We start from the raw sequence: 12,894 nt of genomic DNA, 5'->3' as shown, positions 1-12,894 counted from the left end.
CGCGCGCAAACTGTGGATACAAAGAGACATAGAGAGTGAGCGTAAGAGAGCGAGGAGAGCGCATGTCTGCGGATAGCCAAAAGGAGGAGGGAGAATTTGGCAAGGATAAGGGGGTGGTGGAAAGGGATGAGGACGAATGGAAATTGCGTAGGAGGAGTGCGTTCATGCCATGCAAAAATATTTTCCTCCTAAAAGTACAATCAAACTTCACTATTAATAATGAATATCCTATTCAATATCCTATTGAAATTATATGTGAACCAAAATTATATTTCTAGTCCCTATGGTGAGCTTAAGCTTGAAATTGTTCAATTTATGTAGAAGTAAAGTTTAAGACCTCATTTAAGTTTATGAGTAGAAGATAAAATGAATTCACTCAACGTCAATAACAATATTTTTATTATTTATAAATTTAATTAATAAATTGCCTTTCTCAGATGCACTAATCTTTGGCGTGCATTACATATTACATATGAAATTTTAAAATTTCTAGGTAATAATTTCTTTTTATTATTTTTACATCTAAAACACATTAAAAATTCTTTTTTTTTTTGTGGTATCCCTTAACTGCTATCCAGTGAAAGCTGAATAAACAATGTTATGGTAAAAACACCACGAGTTCGTGAATTGCATTTCACTTATGAGCGTATTGTGTTTGTTTTGGGTATGAATAAATCACGATTTACATGGCTTACGTATAAACGTACGGTGTGGAAAACCCGGAGGCTGTGTCCTGTGTGTGTGATAAGGGCGGTAACTTTGCAGTCTCACTAAGGAAAGGAATAATACTGCAAGCGCAAAACAAAAGAAAAGAGCATCAACTACTTCAAAGACACATAAAATAACGAAACAAATTTCCTCACAGATGGAGGCCGCCAAATAACTTTTTTAAAATATTTTTTGCCAAGCGCCAGCAGAGAGACAACAGCAACAACAACGAGCGCAAAACGCAGTCGCTTATGAATGGAAAAAGAGGCGCACGACTATCCCGCTCACACCCCCGAAACGCATGTGGCCGTGCGACAGAGAGGAAACGAGAGAGAGAGGAAAAAGGAGTTTTGTGTGTGTGTGTGCGAGTACGGAGTGCAGAAAATGTCGGTGTCGTTGGCCCTTTGCTGGTGTTTTTGTTGTTTTGTTGTTGTTGCGGCGCAATGTGGTACAGTGACTACCAAAAAATACTAGCAGGCACCTCGTAAAACGGCCCAAAGAGGAAGCGGCGAGGAAGAGGAAAAGGAGGAAGCAGCAGGAGGAGAAGAAGAAGAACAGGAGCAGGAGGGGGAGGCAGAAAACGGAAGCGGCAACGTCGCCCAAATGGGTTGCAATAAAAAACTACACATGCGGTTGTAAAGTTGTAAAACTGCGGACGTAGTTCCAGTTGTAGTCCGTAGTTTCCAGTCGTAGTGGTTGTAATTTGTAATCGAGTGTTTACACTCTGTCTGCTTTAAATCGGGACATCAAAGATATATTATCCAACCACAACAAAATGTTACAATGCTTAATTTTGATTGAAGTCTCGAGTCAAACAAGTGGTATAATAAAAGACATTAGTATTAAAAAAAAAAAAAAATTAGTAAATATAAAAAGAATAAACGAATACCATTTGTAATAGGAATATTTCATATAATATCTTCAAATATTATCTGCAAGGCATTCATTTATAGGATTTTGTTGGGCAACTTTTTAGTCAATACAATTTTTTAGTGCTTCGTGTTTCGTAAATGAGCTGCTAATGAAGGAGAAAGGGGTGTGTTGCAAAAGAGGTCCGACTACGAAGGAGTACGAATCATCAAACGGCGCCGCCTAATTAAAAAACCATTAAAAATTTAAGCCACCGCCTATGTATGGGAGCTTATAAATACATAAATTTTCAGCAACGGCAACGGGCCCCCAAAAATAAGGAAAATAAAAATAAAAGCCAAAATGAATTACCTTACGAAACAGAAACAAACAAGAAGGCAGCGGTAGCAGCGATAAAAAAAAGCCAGAGAAAAGGGGAAACTAAAATGCAGTCAAAGCACACTGGGTTCAGTTTCGGTGAAACTTAATTATTTCGAAAATGAAGAGTTATCTAATGTAACTTGAGCTTTAAACAACATTTAACACTTTTAATTAGCATGATCCAGTTTACAACAGAATTCTCAAACCTTTTCTTAGGTCAAAAGTATCGCTTTTGCAGCTGTTTCCCGTACTAAATGCTTTTTTTTTTTTAATTTTTTAGCAAGCATATTTAGTTTTTACGTGGAAAAATAGAAATTTACGTAAAGTGACTAATAAAAAGGGAATTGTATTCGTAAGATTTATCAAAAATGTGCATTTATAAGTCGATAGATAAAAGCGTCTTTAAATCTCCTGTGACTGCCAATTTTAAAGTTCTCCACACTGGATTGCAAACTAATTATAGACATTTTAGACTCAATTAGGGGCAGTCAATTAGGGGAAACGAAGTTCTCGGCTTTGCAAAATTTCTGTGGCAGCCGCAATTCCAAGGATTGCGATTCGGGCCTGGAAGAATACCCATCCGATCCGATCCGATCCAACGCCCATTGGCCAATGTGCAGAGTCAGCGTGGCAGACGGACAAAAAAGCGGAACATCATGGAAATGTGTCTAAAAATAAACTTGTGCAACAATGTTGCAAAAGCAAACATCAGCAGACAGTCAGTGACACAAAGTGGGTGCCGCCGGAGGAGAGGGGACTTTGCAGAGGCTCGGGGGATGCGGACCGACCGACCCGGCCAGACAAGAGTGGAGCGCTCTTGGCCAGACGGCGGCCTTTCTTCTGGCCCTTCTCCGCCACCGCCTCCTGCTGGCCATGTCCATCGGTCTGTTTGTCTGCTGAGTGGAGTGCCGCAGTCGCATTGTTTGTGGAGCGGTTAAAGGGGCGGCAGCAGCGACAATGGCTAAAAGGAGCAGCCGCAGCAGCAGTGGTGGCATGCATGGCTTTTGTACCACGAAGCTAGGAATACCCTTTGCTATTAAAACGTTTATGAGCACAGATGTAGGTAAATTCATAGATTATTTTTATATAATTCTGACTACTATTATAATACTATTATTCGTTGAGGGGATGTCATCAGAACAGAACTCCTAAAGAGAAATGTTCAAATAAAGCAAGAATTTAATATGACAACATAAACATAATGCAATATATTATCTTATATATTAATTTTTTATCAATGGTCTAAGTCTTTCCACTTCTTCTATAAAACCCCTATAAAGGGTATGAAAACACGATATGTGGTATATGGAGTGCCGCGTTGGGCGCGTGAAGCACGCGAAACGAGAGTTTGTGGTATATAGAGGGGTGCAGGAGGGTGGAGAAGGTGGTCAGAAGCAGGAGGCGAGGGAGGAGGTGGGGCAGTGTTCGAGAAGAGGCACAACAAACAAGAAGAAGACGCGAAGAGCGGACCGCGTCCACTAATCGCTAAATTTACGAGTACAGTTAAAATAAAATCATAAAAATGTCTTCTCGATGGTTGTTGTTGAGGCAGGCAAACAAAGCGAGAGAGACGGCAATATGGCGTGGGATAAGGATGGCAACAGAAACAGAAACAAGGGAGAGAGTTAAAACCGGGGTTTAGTTTACAATTTACATGATGAAGTAGTTCAAGAAGTTGTGGCCTGCAATTTCCACGAAACACTTGGGAACAACTTCCCGGGCACACATCATTTTGTACAATATAAGAAAGGCAGGCAGCCCGCCGCAGAAGAAAGAGAAGACAATATGACAAAAAGGAAGACTAAAAGGGTCCGAGGGGAAGAAACCCAGTTCGTAGTGTAAAAATTTAATGAGCAAAACTCTACGCTTCAAGATCATTGGCGAAATAAAGTTTTATTTCAGGTTTCCTGGCCTCACTCATTTTTCCACTTCAATGGAAATGCGAAAAACAACAAAAACAAGCAACCCAAGTAAAGGTGACAACGTGCGAGATTAAAGCAAAGTGACAGGCAATTGCCGAGCACAAGTTATTCATGAATAAAGATTTAAGCGAACCTCTGAATGTGTTAAGCGATTGCGGTGCGAATAGACCAAACTCTCAAAGTAAAAGCAAAATTAGTTAGTTTAAAATCTGTTAATAAATGGATTAGTTAAAACATCATCTACATGTATTTACTGTTTACTTTACTAGTCAAAAGTATCCGGAAACATTCTTTACCCCATATTTGATATATCCTTAAACTGCAATCCGAAGATCAGCGATCGTAGAATGAACGAAATGAAATAACGGGACAGGCGAAGGTCATTCACGGGCGAACGAACGAACTAAGGCAAGAGGCAAACGAAAATAACGGCAACATTGTTGACGCCCCAGCGATTAGAAAAGAAAGCTAAACAAACACTTGCAAAACGAAGAGCAACATATTAACTTGAAATAAAAAAAAAGAAAAGTAAAAACAACGAACACCCAAACAACAAAAGCAAGGCGAAATGCCGTCAGCAAATCCAAAGCCAATCAATAGATATGCAACGCAAAATGCCCACGCACAAAAACACAAGAAAAGCAGAAGAAGGGGACAACGGCGAAGGGCGAAGTGAGCGGGCGTCGGGCTTATCTCGTAATGTTTATGAAAATGACTATAAATACAATACAAAAGCTGCGAAAACAAGCAAGAACGCTAAGGTAGATTGCACCGACTTTGAGATACCCGCAAACCCCGCCACTGCAAAAAATAGAAAAAGTTTATTTCAAGACTTTGCTTGATTAGCAAAAAAAAAAAAAAAACAAATAGCCTTTAACATATTGTGCCTAACAAAATCATCAAGGAAATTAAATAATTAAGTCTACAACAATCTACAATCTACTACAACGAATCTACATACATATTAGCAATATACCTATATGCTTTTAACAGCCATATATGATGCAGGATCGAATTTACAGTCAGCATTTTAAACGAATACAACATACCCATTGTTATCTAACGGGTATCAAACCGCAGCGCAGCCACCCACCCAGCAGCGACGTCGGCGTCGACGTAAGCAGTACACAAGCAAAATGCTCCAAGCGCCACAGCACACACTCGCGTACACCCGTCGAACACACACATCGCCATAAAAAGGCAAACAGCAGCACGCACTTTATCAAAAACAAAATAGAAGATCTCGCTCACCCTCTCTGTTGCCTGCAGCGTGTGGGCGCATGAGGGAGACGGCATGCGTAGAAATGCAACCACGTGTGATGTTTATTACACCAACACACACTCGAAAGCTGGCAACGGAAAATAATAAACGAATGTCAATACGAAAACGGAATCTTTCAAAACAAGAAAAACAAATAACTGCGCAAAGCGAAATGCCGAAAAAGCAAAAACAATGTGCAGTGGGAGCGAGACGGTCATATCTGAGCGACAGAGACAGTATTAAATTGTCAAAAGGAAAACGGGCAATAAAAACAACTAAGGGGCAGACATTTGTTGCTCATATTGCTACTAACAAGGTCTTAAAATTACGGAAAGGGTAATATCAAGTCCGTTAAGTCACGAGATTTTCAAAAGAATTTGCCAATATTTTTTTTTCGGTTTCAAAATAATTTACAGTACAAAATATGCAACAACACATAAAACCTAAATAAGCTTAAAGTTCATTAAACCTAAATTTATTTTCCCACAATAAAAAGACATGACATTGAGACAGAAGATCAGTTTTGTCTAGTTACTATCTGGTTTAAGGAAGATTTTGGAGGTTTTCGTACAGATAAAAAAGGATGATGGAAGATTAAAGATTTAAAAATAATTTGGTGACGAAATCAAAATACATATCTTAAAAGCCTGATACTTATTAAATTGTTTAATCGTTAAAGATTTATTGCGGTTGCCAATAAATTTCCTCAAAACATTAAACGTCAAAATAACAATTTTAATTCTACTGCAAAGGCGGAGATAACAAATCATTCGCTGTTCTTACATAAAAGTAGAATCAGATCTAAATTCCAATCTGCCGCTAATTAAGTGATATATTTATTACATTTGTACATAAATACGTAACATACCTGTTACAAAACTAATTTAATAGATTAAATAAATCGCTACATAAGCTTACGTAAATATGTTCTTTATTAGTCATACAATGTATTCCCACATATAATTATCAGGCGAGTAACATGGCTAATCACGGACAACTAGTTTGATAAGCTCTTAATCCTTACTCACCATCCGCAGAGATTGCCCATAATCTGGAATCAAAATATCAAAACAAACAACTTGCCATTGGCCAATTGTTGATTCTTGTGGGTGTATTCTCATCGGATGCGTCTGTGTGTGTGTGTGTGTGTGTGTGTGTGTCGCCGAATGAGATACCGAATAAACACTTTCACGAGAAGACGGTCCCATACAAAATGATCACAAGATCCCGTAACCATATAAACACCACGTCATCGCCTGTCCACCGCCCGTCACTACCACCAATACCACCACCACCACCACTACCACCCACCCACGTCGAGCAGCTTACCCCCTAAATTTCCTGTAGCTTTAGTTGCCATTCGCACCAGCAGTTTATTATACTTAAGTTTTCCTATAATACATTTGTTATTGCTGTTCTTTAAATCACATAGTGAAAACCATAATTGTACACACTGCGAAATAAATGGGTGTGCACAGCGGCGGAAGAAATACTACAATTCTGCGGTGACTCATTGGCTTAAGGATCAGCAAAAAGTTTCAAAAACAAAAAAGTCAACTAGTAATGAAATCAAAGACAACCGTGCAATCAAATATTTAATATTTGCACACAATTCTCAGTTGATATTCCCAAGCTGTCAACGATTTCCTTTCCAGTTCAAACTATTAAGAACTATTTATGTGGCAGATCTATTATCATGGCCGCACTTGTAAGTGTGTTCGAGGCTCATGCGTAGGCGACTGCAGACTTCCGAAGGGAAGGTGAAACCGGGGGGAGACTCTCGTCATACGACCGGCTGACGAACGTCGACCATGTCATGTGTTGTTGGCTCCAAGTGTGCGCGTGGAGGGGCTGGCTCCATGCGTTACTTTGTTCCCGCTGTCGCCAGCACTATTGTTATTGCCATGGCTGTTGCGGCTGGTTATTATTTACTTGGACCTTAGACCCTCTTCCCATGATAAGATTCGGGAGCAGCTGCGTGTAATGATGGGTGATGGGTGATGGGTGGTGGGTGGCGATGTCTGCTGGACGGATGGACGGATGGATGGCTGGTTGAGCGGTTGAGAGATGCGAGTCCGCATGTGAATCACTGTGGCTACCCTCGCATCGCTTCTTGGAACAATCAATTCCGATTCATTCGATATTCCGCGAGTCGAATGCAAATAAAAACACAATTAAGTGCGGCTGGTACAGCGAAAACAAAGTTGACTCACTGCAAATACGTTGCATTTCGCAATGGCAAAACAAATGGCAGCTACACGGCTTGCGTAATTAATACCAATTTGGGCATGATCCAAAACGCACAGCTTGTTCAGAGCAGTAATAACAATAAAGAAGGAGAATCTGATTTCACAGAGATCCCACAATCACCTTGATGATGATCGGTCATGTACATACAGATGTACATATGTACTTGCATACATATTTGTAACATGTATTTGGGAAGTTGACAAGTCACTTAAATAAATTTTAAAAAAATAATACACTATTGATATTGCACGAGAAGAATATCATTTTGTTTTGAATCTAGTGTTGAGGAACTGCATATAACATATTACTTCTATGGATGGTATAAAACGATATTTCGTTCAATTATCATACTCATTTTGTATTTAATGACATATTTTCAACTAGAGGACAGTCGAATTGTCTTCCATTCCTGGTCCCATTAATAAATACAAAAACAACAACATCGCAGTGCGTGCATGCATGTGTGTGGGCGCAGAAGGGGGCGTGGCAGCGGAGAGAGTGTGGAGCGATTAGAAGACGCGCGTCTAAGTTCAAGGCCAAGCAGTTCACAGCATAAGCAGTGATGGCAGCAGCAACAACAAAGGCGAAAAAGCAGCAGCGGCAGCAGGGCGAGAGTGCGAAAGGGAGGGGCAGCGGGTGGAGAGGGAAAAGAAGCAAACGCAGCTGAAAAAAGTGCACACAAAATTGTTTGGCTGTGTGAATGTGTGTGAGTGTGTGCTGTTTCGCAGCGAAAAAGGTCAATGACACCTGTCTGTTTGTCTCGCTCGGCTCACACACAAGCAACAGCACACACACACACATACAGGCTTATCACCGGCCACTCTCTTTCGGCAATCGTGCCCTCTCTTTCTGGCCTGCGCGCAGCTACGTTTAGACATGTGGTCAGAGCATTTTTTTTGTTTTTTTCTCGCTTTAAAAGGCATTCGTGTTGGTGGCGGCATGTGTGTTTTTGTTGTTCGTTTCGGCACTGTTAATTAGTGTGGCCAAATTATGCGCCAAAGCCGCCAACAACTCGATGGTCATACGTCATCAACAATAGCCGGACAAACAATTTCCGGTTTTTAGCCACACCATTAAAAAGCCAATATCAGAAATAACATGCACGAAAATAAAATAATAAAAATACAGAGAAACAAAAGCAGGCGCAACAACAACAAACTTGGCCCGGGTTCCGTCATTGCCTCATCCTCTATAGATCTCTTCTGTTCTTCGGCTTTATTTTGGTTCTATTTCAGCAATTTGTTATTGCGGCGACTTATTTTTGTCGCAGCACGCACACACACTCGCACTTATGCTCGCACACACACACACACGAACACACACATGTACAGGGAGCAGGCAGGCAAACTCGATTTAAAAATAAATAAATTACGCACAAATACAAATACATTGGCCAACATTCTTCGGGCCTCGTCAAAAATATAGCATGATTAATACAAAAATGCGCAATTCTCTGATGTTTTTTTTTTCTACTTCGGTTTTGCCTGTTGTTTTAACCCCACCTCCCAATTTTTTTATGGCATTTCTCTCTTATTATACAATAATAACGCGAATATAATAAGAGCACAGCAAGTGGGCAGTCCAACGGCAACGCAAATAGCAACAACAAGCGCAGCGGCACGCCAATTAGTGCTTATGCTTTTTAATTAGCAAGCGGACCCATCCCCACATTTTCCCATTTCCCACCTTCCCGCCCACAAAACCACTTACCCGTAATATCTCCACGCCAGTTATTTGGGAAATGTCTTCCTATTTTTCACTACTTGAGTACACCCACAGATCCCCGATCTATTGATCTGCTTCCGTTGCGGATATAACATAAGTTTCAAGAGCCCGAAAATCGTGGGTGTATCTTTATCTCTTTCTTTGAAAGGGATATCCCAATTTTAATGTCATTTAGTCATTAAAGACTCGAACTATTCGATTATTCATAGAATAATTAATGTATGTAAAATAAAAACATAGTACAAGCTTCAAAAGTTTTTACAAAGTCTCAGTGATTATGATAACTAAATTTTATGAATATCTTATATACCTTAGAGATAAAAACACACCCCATTTATAAGATCACAGTTTAAGCAAATAGTTTGCTCAACTTTTTGGTAATTATTTTAGCGACAGCTTCAAAATTATACTTTATATATTTGGCTGGTTTGCTCAGCATTTTGGTCACTCTAATTACGAGCTCCAAAATAATATAAAAAACAGCAGTGTCATGCCATTTTGACAACCCCTGAAAATGTGGTGTCCAACATACATTAAAAAAACAACACATTTTCCAAAGTATAACTTAAGAATTATAAAGGTTTGAAAATCTTGGCAAGTCAACAGGTGAGCATAAATTTCTTTTTGAAATATTTAATAAAAATTTGAGTTTTGCAGGCGGTGGGTGTAAGCAACAAACATAGTGAGGGCGGTAGATTTGAGAAGGAGCCTTTTAAGGAAATATATATGGGTGTTTCATGGAAGTCGACCAAGACACTTCTATGAATTTTATTGATTTTTTTTAGTTTATGCTATTCAATAAATATTTAATAACATTCTATTGAATAGCTCTTATTGACGCTTGAATAATTACACAGACATTCATTTTAATTTACCAAGGACAATAAAAAGACAGTTTTTAGCAATAGTACTAAGTAATTTCATGAAATACTATTTTAATAATAACGTTAATAATTTTTTGCTAGCTTTATTTAATGCAATGGAAAACTTATCTATCTGTACCACTTTTCAAAATGCGTGCAACAATAAAAAATAAACCAGCACAACAACAACAACAATAATAAAACAAAAACCGGCAGCAATCGAAATTCTTCCATTTCTTTTCCGCCTCTCTTCGCGCAGCCGCTCTCCGCACGCTAGAGAGAGCGAGAGAGAGAGAAAAAGAGAACAATGTTGGCTGCGCCGCTCATTCACAAAACGGAGACGTAAAGCGGTGTGCGAAGAAGAAGAACAACAACAGCCCAAGATATGATAGATATGGAACAACAACAAAAGGAACATGAGGAACCGGGCGGAGAGAGGAGGAGGAGGAGAGCAAAAACAACTTGGCATAAATTGCTGCTGCGTAGTAATTTCAGTCGAGTATTTTCCTAGTTACGTTCTCACTACTATTATCCGTTTTATTATTATTTGTTGTTTTTGTTACATACCCCTTTGCAACGTTGTTGTTGTCGTGCATTTTTGTTCCAGTTGTTGTTGTGTCACCTTATTTTTTGATTTTTTTCTATTTGTATTTTATTTTGGTATCGATTTCAAAATAGAACGACGCACTTTCCCAGACGCAGGCGTAATTAAATTTTCTTATGTTTTATTCGCGTGCTTTCTTTTTGCGCCGCAACTTCACAACATGCTGTGTATATATAAATAATAGGAGCGCGCGCGTGTGTGTGTATGTGTGTGTACACAAATTTTATTTATTTATTTACCGTGAATTTTACTCACACACCCGGACAAGCCGCACTCTCGCCAGCACACGAGAATCGCCCGCACTTGTATTTCGTGGAATTTCTTCAATTCGAACTCCACCGACCTCGCACTATTGCTCTGTATTTTGTATTTTCGCACTTTTCATTCACGAAATGCTGGGTCACACAATTTCGCCTTGCACAGTATTAGATATCGGCAATTCACTGTGGCCTCTATTTGACAGCGATGATTTTCCGCACGACGAACACACTCACAATTCCAACTTACGGCGACCGCGGCAACGATCTCAACGTTTCGAAATCGCGTGAAACACTGCCAGCCGTTACCCTTGTTGTATACGCGATTTTCGGTTTCGCGCGTTTTCCAACTCTGTTCGGTCGTTTTTAAACTCTGTCTTTTGCCCGCTTACAGAACTCTGTTAGTGGCCGGCTGTTACACTAGCGCGCCACCTACATCAGAGATGTTCGTTTACCAACACGCCACTACTAAATGCTCGCGCACTAAAAACGAATATTCCATTTGTAAAAACTTATTTATGAGCCTAATGTCTTTAAACATTACATTCTGAGATCACTTTTTTTTTTTTTAGAAAAATCTATATAGTGTAATAAAATAATAGCGCTATTATGTTTTCGTTTTCTTAATGTTATTGGAAATACTTTTAGTTAATCTTTCCAACAGCCTCTACTTTCCATTTAATCAAGCATAATCATTACCTTGAACTCCCCGCCTACGTGATAACGTACAACATATATAATTATATATGTATTTAATTATATAAAAATATAAAAATAATTCATTTAAAATTTGACAGTGAGTGCAGCTACTCACAACATTTTTTCAAGTTTCAAGTTTAAAGATGACCCGCCGTACATGAATTTCGTAAATTGCAAGCAGTGCACTGCTTTACTGCTTTCCGAGTGTGCTTTAAAACCATGCAGACAAACCTGCTAAGTAATCATAGGCAAAATTTAATTTGGAGATTAAAATTTTTTTGAAAAGATGTATAAAACAGTACAGTCATTAATTTTGGAACGAAATTGAGGAACCAGTATTTATACTTTATTAAAAATAAAATTCCGTGTTAAAAGGAAACCTATTTTACCGTATTGCGAAAAATAGTCTCATAAGGTCCAAAAGACTCCAAATGAAGATTCAAAATTAAGTAGTTAAAAAATAAGTTTGCTAAAAACACTTCTTGTGAACATGGCAAACTTCACCTTATTTAACTCAGCTTGAGAAACTTCAATATTCAGTTTAATTGAAACAGTAGACATTCGGCTTTAAAAATTTATTTTGTTTATTTTAAAGTTTCCTTCGTTTTTCTAATATTTATTTTCTCTTTTTTTCATGTGTTTGTTTTTGGAAAGAAAGAAAAGTACCTAACAAGTGTGTTTTCTCTTATACAAATTAAACGTACAATTATACAGTGGTTTCGGCTTGTTGTGGTTCTCCTTTGCTTATTGATTTTTTACAATTGTATGATTTGCATTTGTTTGTTGCTTTTATCTATCGTTTAGTTAAATATATAACTACTAGGAGATAGTTTAAATAATTATTTATGTACTTGTAGTTGACTCTGTTAAGTGGTTGGTTGTTTGTTTTGTGGGATGATTTGGCTTCTATGAATAAACTGCTATTGGGCCCATGTGTGTGTTTACAGTTTAAATTTTATAACAATAACAAATTATGATACATAGTTATAGCTTTAATAATATTATAATTAAAAATCAATCGATAAATCCAAGCAAATGAAACAAATGGCAGAAGAGGATTCTGTTGCATGCGTCACTAAAACAGGAAGGGCGAATTTGGGGCGAACCAAGGCCATCTCGTGGGGGCCCAGGAGTTCTCTTCCTCTTCTACTGCTCCATATTAATATGAAATGTCTTCGATATATTTTACAATTTGAAATTGATTTTCTTTTTATTGTTTAATGTTGATTGGCTTTACAACTATTTTGTTTTCTAATTTAAAATTATATAAGTGTGTGTGTTTGTGTTGGTATTATTTTTACTAATTTACAGACAGTTCTAGCCCAAAAAGTTGTTTGATAAGAGGGAAGTATTCGCAATTTTTTGTGTTATCCAA

General features: G+C 38.4%; 1 protein-coding gene across 1 annotated transcript in view; it reads right to left on the bottom strand.

The window, feature by feature from the left end:
• Positions 1–11,162, bottom strand: part of LOC6727173 (insulin-like receptor) — a 45,211-nt gene extending 34,049 nt beyond the window's left edge. The window contains exon 1 of the mRNA XM_016176308.3: positions 10,527–11,162. The gene's annotated coding sequence lies outside the window, so the exon portion shown is untranslated. The remainder of the gene's footprint in view (positions 1–10,526) is intronic.
• Positions 11,163–12,894: the final 1,732 nt, after the last annotated feature.

This window comes from Drosophila simulans, chromosome 3R (genome assembly GCF_016746395.2).
Source record: "Drosophila simulans strain w501 chromosome 3R, Prin_Dsim_3.1, whole genome shotgun sequence".
NCBI classification, from domain to species: domain Eukaryota; kingdom Metazoa; phylum Arthropoda; class Insecta; order Diptera; family Drosophilidae; genus Drosophila; species Drosophila simulans.
The sequence above is the reverse complement of the archived record's forward strand: the minus strand, read 5'-3'. Positions and strand labels throughout refer to the sequence as shown.